The sequence below is a fragment of the Egretta garzetta genome, unplaced genomic scaffold (assembly GCF_000687185.1).
Source record: "Egretta garzetta isolate BGI_Z169 unplaced genomic scaffold, ASM68718v1 scaffold788, whole genome shotgun sequence".
NCBI lineage: Eukaryota > Metazoa > Chordata > Aves > Pelecaniformes > Ardeidae > Egretta > Egretta garzetta.
In genome coordinates this window covers 216,025-223,288 of record NW_009260668.1, presented here as the reverse complement: position 1 = coordinate 223,288, position 7,264 = coordinate 216,025, and the positions used below count along the sequence as shown (strand labels likewise).

Sequence of the window (7,264 nt, the reverse complement as noted above, 5' to 3'; positions counted from 1 at the left end):
AAATGGTTTTCTTTCAATAGTGCTTACTTTTCTTGTATCATCCTTAAAATCAGCTAGTCTGAAAGTGAATCTTCATACTTCAACATATATTCCCCCAAACCTTTGAGACCACAACATCATATCATTGCAATGCTTGGAGAATAACCTTCTCTAGAGATGGTCACATCATCCAGTTGTTTCTCAGATCTGACTTTCTGTTTGTGTTTCCATCATCCCAGTGCCCCTTATTGCATCTCTAAGAGAGTCTGGTCAGATACAAAGCTAAAACATTAAGTTGTCACCACTTCCTTAACTTCTGAGATTCTTGGAATTGCCTTACTGACTACGAAAAAATTGTGATCTCCTCCTTTATTGTCATAAATTCAGTTAACATCAAAGCTGGTTAAGCTAAAAGCCCAATGTGAATGCCAAAGAGAAATGCTGGCATTTAAAACCCAGGCCCACAGAATATGCCACAGTATTACGAGTGCAGCCATGCTTAAAGTGTTGCTGATAAAATGCCTCCCTACAGCAGATTCATTTTTCAGTATGCCCTGCAGCATTTGAGAATAATACCTCTTAACAGGTTATCTGTGTAATCCATAGAGAAACTGGGGGTTTGGAATTTGGACCACTACCAATACCGGCTGCTGCTGCCTATTTCAAATTTGCAGCTTGCTGGCAGTCGCCAACAGCTAAACTGTTTTGGCAGCATCTCCTCTTGAAATGTATTTTCTCCTCCAGACTCTCTGCAGCTTTTGCATGCTCTCTCCTGTAGCTTTCCAATCTTCTTTGCTGAAGCATAAAATGGTGAGGAGGAAACAGTAGCTATGTTTTCTTAGTGCAACTTCTCAGTCCTTCAAAGGGTTGGCTTTTTGGACCTGCCCCATTGCTATGGCCCTGGTGGGTAGTCATGAGGCTCTGGGCTGGCCCTGGTCCCATTTCCATCCTCTCTGCCTTGCTGGGTGCTGTGAGATGGGCCCTGGTTGAGGAGGGCATGGCCCTGCTAGACCCATGACCACCCTCTGCTCCTGGTTCCCTCGCATTGGGCAGCCAGCTCTCATGGCACCCTGACATAGGAATGAAAACTGTGTGGAGAACAGTTTAGTCCTCTTAGGTAAAGTCAGAGGAGCTTCAGGGAAGCTTAAGGTTTAAGTACTTTCTTTTAGCTTCACCCACTGCAGTGGGGTCCTGGTGTGTCCCAGTTGCTAACCACATCTCGTTGTCTTCTTGATGGAGACTTCCCCTGACAGAGGCAGGCAAAGACTCTTTGGGAAAAGGAGCTACCAAATCCTGGAGGTATCTGAAAATTTCATTTTTCAGGAAAGTACAATAACCCTACAAAGCCTGATTTGATTTTTAAAAAGGAAACACAGGAAGCACTCTGTTTACCAAGCTATTTCTGAACTTAAAATTGTCCTACTTCTTAAAATAGCAGAATATTGCACAAATGAAGGAGAGACCACGTGTTCTTGCAGGACATGTTCACTCTCCAAATCCAGCAGAAGTGAATGAAGTAATCACATTGTGTATGTCCTATATAAAGAACCATTTCTGTCTTGGAAAAAATTGGCACACACTTCACTGCATCTTTCTTAAGCATGTTCTTTATTTGCCTAGGGTCTTGGCATGGCAGATGCTTCTCAGTATGAGACCTGCCAGTTGGCTGTGCCTCTTGCAGCGTCTTGCTGTCAGGTAGTGCCAGCGCCACAGTCCTCTGGGGAATCCTGTACGGTCCTGACTAACAGAAAATTAGGAAAAATCAAAGAGAAAATGAGTCTGTATTAAGTAATGCTTTCATTGCTAAATTTTTCTGACATCTTAATGGTGCATGCTTTTAAAGGGTCTAGAGGTTATATGCTGATTTAGTTGAAGCTACATAAAGCAGTCATCAGAAAACGTCTGGAGCCTGTTTAGAGATGTGAGCTCTGGAGGCTTTGATCCTTCCCTTGACTCTTAGTGTATCATTTGACCATACTTCATTTGTGATGGGTGGTCATAACAGTTCCCCCATGATGTGCTACTGCTGAGGAGAAAGCACGACGGTGGGTTGTGTCTCTGTGTGGGCACATATATATCATGATGTTGATGGATGTATGTATACAGCTGCTTAGTACGCAGTAAATATTTAGAAGCTGAATGCTATGGTGTTGGTCATCACAATTTGTACCATGTAACTGTTGTCCAAAAGTGGACTTTATCAGAAACTGACAAATACCAAATCTAGTGCAAGAATGTGTTTCAAGTGCAGTCAAAAACTGATGTGGGGTTTTCTTTATTGGTTTTGTGTTTTGTTTTGTTTTGTTTTGTTTTTTTGTTGGGGTTTATTTTTAGTAAAAACCTCTCTGTTTTCAATTTATTTCTGCATTGTGCTTGTTTAGAGTTATGATAAAGAACAATTAGTTCAGTACATATGATTTGTATAGAAGTTCTCTATTCAGGGAGGATGATGCTTCTGTAATTAGCCTTTAGCCTATAAGAATGTAGAAATGATAAATTAAAGTCTTACAGTTGGTATTAGTCTCCTGCATGATTAATTATCTCTCGTGTTCTTACTCAGGCCTTCTTCTCCACTGGGAAAATTTGCTTATATTTTTATTGTATTTGTTATAATCTCTTGGGTCAGTAGTATTCCTGGACTTCTGTTTAAGAGGCAACCTCACAGTCATAATGGTTTTAATGATTACTAATTCAGGGAAGCAAGCTAACTTTTCTTTTTCCTGAAGAGATTCTGCTTTTAATGTTTTATATAGTGAAGTTTCCAAGAAGTTATGTTCAAAACTGCTGATGTTCTTGCACAATATGTGTGCTTCCATATTCACCTCTTCTTCAATTGTGACCAAATCCTTTCTGTAGAAGTGAGAATTATTGCTTTCTGTTGTCACAGAAATTGCTCTTTTACTGACAGTTGCATGCAGGACTTAGCACATGGCAGATGAAGCATTATATTAGCTGATGTTTAAAAGGTATGCTTTTTATTACAGGGAGTGAAAACTTAATGCATTGTGTGGCATGATTAATCTTTTCAATATAACGCTAAATAATAGCTTCCAGTCAAACCTAGTGATTATTTTAAGTGTTTTCCAGCTAACTAGGATGAGTACGGTCTTTTTATTCCCCAGGTTCCTGTAGGGTGCTTGCTTCTTTTGGTGTCCTCTGCTGTAGTGTATTTGGGATTGAAAGGTTGCTTATTGCTGAACAACAGTTCTTACTATAAAGTCTTCCTTTTCCTTTTGTTTAAGGAGGCATGTGTGAACACACTAGGAAATGCCTGAAAATGTGGTTGGGGAGCAGATCTGGTGTTCAGTGGCAGAAATTGAGTTCTCTCTTTGAATTTCATCCGAAGTTCCCTGAAGACTTTGGAAGTTACCACCTGTAGGTAATGGGAGATAATGGTGTGTTGTAGGTAGAACCTGCAGCAGTCTTCAGCCACCAACTCTGCATGATGTCTGAGGAGTAATCAGCCCATCAGCAGGAGCAACTGGAGTCTCCCACATCTCTTCCTTTCCTCTTCTGCTCTCCCTGTACTTGTCCATGTGACCAGGAGGGCAGGAGAAGACTGCTTCTCCTTAAACTTCCCAAATGAGTGTAGGAGATTGAAGGTCATGTCTCTGCTGTACAGCTATAGAGAAGTACAAATTGCCACCAAAAGAGTGTGAACCTTGCTCACGTGTGGAAGCAGTGGCACAGCCACAGATTGTGGGGGCTTCTGCAATAGATGCCCAGGGCTTGCATTTGGACCCTTGTATTTTTTAATGCTGTGTGTGAGATCCTTCTCCAGCTGCTGTCAGGCAGCTGGAGCTTCATCTGTGGACACCTCCATGACTTGGCAGAACCTGCTGTATCATCTGGGATGGGGACAGCCCTCCTACAATGCCAATTCCTCCTCTGGGTTGCTATAGAGACAGTCAGAAATTGTAATTGCTTGAAAGATTAGGAATGGGAAAGTATGACTTTGACTGCAAGTAACCAGCTCAGAAAACACACGCTTCCTCAGAACAAACCTATACTCCTGCAGGGACAGCCAAAATCTCTATGTATGACTGTCACAGCAGTGGCCATAGCTGTGGTTGTAAAGGAGGCAGGACATGCTCTTCTTTTTCTGATGTCAGTTCTACATGGATCTTTCCATATGAGTGGTGCTTTGTAAGTCTTTGAAGTAGTCCTTGTGAAACACTTCTTTCCATAGCTTTTGGTTTTAATTTTCTCTCATCACTTTGGAATGAAAGGGAAATGAGAATGTTAATTTGTTGTGTGAAGGTCTATATGCATATCTACATATAAATGTATACATACATAAAGGCAATTATTTAATGTCTCATCTCATATTTGATGTACAAAATGCTGATGATTTTTGAGTTTAAATCATGAGAGGAGAACACTGGACAGAACTGGTGTCCAACTTACCAGCTCCTCATATGGTATAAATTCAGACCATTTTTTCTGATCCTGTGAACGGGTCTGTCCACAATGGGCTAATGAGCTGACCTGGTGATTAGCTCCTTGGTAACCTTGCTGAAACGCTCAGCAGAGGCAGACTGTGCTCTGTTCTAGCATGTAGGTACAACCAAAGTTTCTAGTTCTTTTGACTGTGAAGAAACATTCAAAGTGGAAACCCATCATAGGTTTTAAAATGCGTCACACTGATATCTTTCCCTTATTTACACAGTGTCATAATTGCCAGCCACTTGCAGGGCTGAGGAGAACCAAGAATGATGATGAGAGGGTTTTTGAGCACTGCAGACTTGCTCCTCTAATAACAGGGGGTCTTTAGGCCTTCCTAGGTTTTGCTTGCAGGTGATCTCTGTTATCTTTTGATGAAGTGGATGACCAAATTGCACCACTAGGGTCTCTGCAGAAGTATGAGAGGCACAGAGGAGCTTGCATTAGGCTCTTCATTCAGGGATGACTTTCATTTTTATAATCCATGCTATTTTTTCATGATGTTTTTTCAACTTTTCTTTCTAGAGCTTTCAGCCTTCAGGATTCTTTTATGCCCTAATTAGCTTTATTGTTTATATTACTCTCATTCTCTAATTAGAGTAATCACATCACGGGGGAGTTGAGTCTCTTCTGCTTTTTCTCTAATTATTTTTGTTTTGTCAAGCCTGGCTGTTTCCTGCTGCTGATTCTTGTCCATGTGTTTTTACTCTCTGCAAATTGATGTTGTCATGTACTAATTGTTTTCACTTTACTTGAAGACCTTTTCTGTTTTTACTTTATTGGCCAATTTTGGCAATCTGTGAAGCTCTACAGTTCCATTTAAAAGTGGCAAGACCTATACCAGGAAGAGAGGATAACAAATGTGCAAAAAGAAAGGGAAAGTGATGCCTTTATCTAGACTTCTGGATCCTTCGCTTCAGGTTCTGCCATTTAAACCACCTTCCACCAAATCTTTATCCTCTCTTTCTGGTTGCCATTGCTGCAGTTGCTTTGCTCTTCAGCACTCTTTGCAGACTGGTCACTCACAGCAGTGGTGAAGGCTTGCTGAGGTGGGAAAGCGTCAGTAAATATATGTATGCCTGTGTAACACAAAGCAGTGTTGGTATCAACCTCTAACAATTAGAACAAAATGGAAGTTTTTGTAGAAAGTTTTCTGGTTACTAATCTCAGATTTTGCATGTGTCCTAGTAGGAAAAGAAGAAAAGTAAGTGTGGAAAGGTTAATGGTGTGCGCAATGTGAGGTTAGATCAGAACGGCATTTGGAGCCTTTTTTGTGGAACAAGTGGCATCATTTTGTTTAACAGCAGAAACAGCTAATCGGTCTTTGTGTGAGTTAAATTTCTGAATGTACAAGTTCAAGGTCCACCGTCAGAATTTATAATAAAATGACACAAACTTCGAATGTAGTGCGATGCCAGGATTAGCCGGTAGCATATCAGTAGTGGTCAGTGAGCACCCATTTAAAGTCCTGACAGCGTTTTTGCTATCCTTATGAATTCCATTTTTGTTTTGGGATAACACTTGCTTCAAAATACCAGAATTTCTCCACTTAAACTTGTTGTGTGAATGATATTCTCCTATTTAAAAAAAAAGGAAGCACTTCGGCAGCTTCAGAGTATGCAATCATCTCTTCACAGATGAACTGTCAGTGCAGTGTAGCACCTGAATTGTAATTTGCCCAACATCTGGCCTGAGGTCCTGGATGATTCAGTCTCCCTCATTCATTCATTCTCTCTGCTGAGACTGCAAATACGGTGCTTACAGCAGAGTTTGAATGAGCGTTGTGGCTACTCAAGGCTGAAATAACCATATCCAGTTGCTCCACACCTAGCATGACTTCTGAATGATAATGCTACTAAACAAGTAAGCTGAAGCATTAACTGGAGGTTTTAATTTTACAAAGTCTGAGTTTACACATGCCTTTATAAATTGCAAGAAGTCCCACTGTCTTCCATTGTGTTATAAAGTTAAATACACAGATCCTTCTTTTTGGGCTAGCCTTATATTTAGAAGATTGGATTACCACTCACCTTTGTATATTTATTTAGTTATCTATGACTTTATAATTTCTTTTCCCTCACAGTCCAGGAATAGCAGAAGACATTTTAGGTTTCCTCTAAGTGTCTCTGGGAGTAATGAGGTCTGTATATTGACTGTATGTCTAGCAGATTTCTTCGGGACTTTCTGGTGGTGGGTGGCTGCAGTTTTGAATGGAATAAATCTGAGCATGTCTGAATAATGGTGGGTTTGATGGGAAATGTCTCTGGAAGAGCCAAGTCTTGGAGAGTGCTCTAAAATGGCTCAATTATTTAATCTCTCCCAGAAGCCTGCCCCAAAGCTAGACCCCTGTGATTGTGCTTGATTCTCTTCAGCTGTTTCTTAAGCTTTGGGATTTATATTTTAGCAAAAGACTTCTTAACAATGCTAAGCTGCAATATGGCAAAAGGTAGCTTGCTCTCTGTTAATTATCTGTAGCACCAGGACCAAGACTTGACAGAAACCACGTAGAAGGGATTGGTGCTGCAGGAATATACTTCTACTTGTACTTCAGATAAAGCTTTCTTCCCTAATATGAAAGGTGCTGAGGTTGTCGTAGAGATTAGTAGATTTCTGGTGATCCATGTCCTACATGACATTTACGGGACAGACATTATCCTATTATTTTATGTTTTATGAAGTATATTATTGTGAATTTATATGAATATATTTAATTATTTACATTAAGAATTTTGCCTCACTAATATTACAGTGTAGTTGTTCCACTGTAAATTTAGGTATCTAAAATGTAAGCATGTGTGTATGAGTCAGGTATCAATTCTTCTTCTGGCATTCAGAGGGGATT

At 40.3% G+C, this 7,264-nt stretch overlaps 1 protein-coding gene across 1 annotated transcript in view; it reads left to right on the top strand.

Annotated features, from left to right (window-relative positions):
• Positions 1-7,264, top strand: part of OCA2 (OCA2 melanosomal transmembrane protein) — a 181,447-nt gene that overhangs the window by 15,461 nt on the left and 158,722 nt on the right. The window lies entirely within an intron of this gene.